This window comes from Sapajus apella, unplaced genomic scaffold (assembly GCF_009761245.1).
Source record: "Sapajus apella isolate SASKATOON/1434 unplaced genomic scaffold, GSC_monkey_1.0 scaffold17169, whole genome shotgun sequence".
Classification (NCBI taxonomy): domain Eukaryota; kingdom Metazoa; phylum Chordata; class Mammalia; order Primates; family Cebidae; genus Sapajus; species Sapajus apella.
This window is the reverse complement of record NW_022454090.1, coordinates 1-1,047: the sequence shown is the minus strand read 5'-3', so window position 1 is coordinate 1,047 and position 1,047 is coordinate 1. Positions and strand designations below refer to the sequence as shown.

At 37.1% G+C, this 1,047-nt stretch overlaps 1 long non-coding RNA gene across 1 annotated transcript; it reads right to left on the bottom strand.

Annotated features, from left to right (window-relative positions):
• Positions 1-530: 530 nt before the first annotated feature.
• Positions 531-1,038, bottom strand: LOC116548619. The gene is made up of 2 exons (XR_004267480.1): positions 870-1,038; positions 531-794 (listed from the first exon to the last, which is right to left on the bottom strand). It is a non-coding gene; the product is annotated as an uncharacterized LOC116548619 (long non-coding RNA).
• Positions 1,039-1,047: the final 9 nt, after the last annotated feature.

Here is a 1,047-nt window from a genome sequence, read left to right as displayed (position 1 = left end):
GCTCTGTGTGACGTGTGTCTCCTCTGATGCTGTGAAGTGTGCAGCGCTCTGTGCGATGTAACTTCCTGAATTGCCTATGAGGCCTTCTGATAATTGCTCTGGTTAAAGGAATATTGTTTTAAAATGACCTGTGATTCTGTTTTGATTGTTTTGAACCTTTTGACATCTTTTGCAGGTTTCCACAGAATCAAAATCCTACATAAAGTCTTTTTGGGTTAAATACTTACATTTGGTACAATTGTCTGGGTAGCGTCATCAAATGATAAATGATACTAAATCTTCTTTCAGTTACATTTATGAGTATATTGATATAAAGTTTTTAAAATTATATACATTTATAAAAATGTAATATATTATCATTTTAAATTTTGATAATCTTCAATCTTATATTTATATGGGAATGTGATCAGTGTGAATATTCTAAAGAGAATATAAAATTTATAGGAGCCTGACAGTCCCAATGTGATGCTGTCACTCATGATTTTGGTTGTTTTCATATAAGGTTATGTGTAATACAAATAACTGTTTTCTTGTTGGTTAGAAGCTTTGAGTTTTAACTGTGGCTGGTCTAAAGTTTTGCATCTGCAGTCATTGTTCTGAATTATTCTCTGAACACATTGATAATCAGTTCTACTCCAAAATTGATTTTTATGGAAAGGACCCCAATAAAGATGGGTATAAAAAGGTGGGAAATATTAAAAGTACAATTAATGAAAGAATATTCAAAAGTAGTTCCACTTTGGTTGACTAGTTATCAGGCCTTTTCCAATCTGTAGTTACTGTGATGCTGTGAACTATGCAGCGCTCTGTGTGGCGTGTGTCTCCTATGAACTGCGCAGCGCTCTGTGTGACGTGTGTCTCCTATGAACTGTGCAGTGCTCTGTGTGACGTGTGTCTCCTCTGATGCTGTGAAGTGTGCAGTGCTCTGTGTGACGTGTGTCTTCTCTGATGCTGTGAAGTGTGTAGTGCTCTGTGTGACGTGTGTCTCCTCTGATGCTGTGAAGTGTGCAGTGCTCTGTGTGACGTGTGTCTTCTGATGCTGTGAAG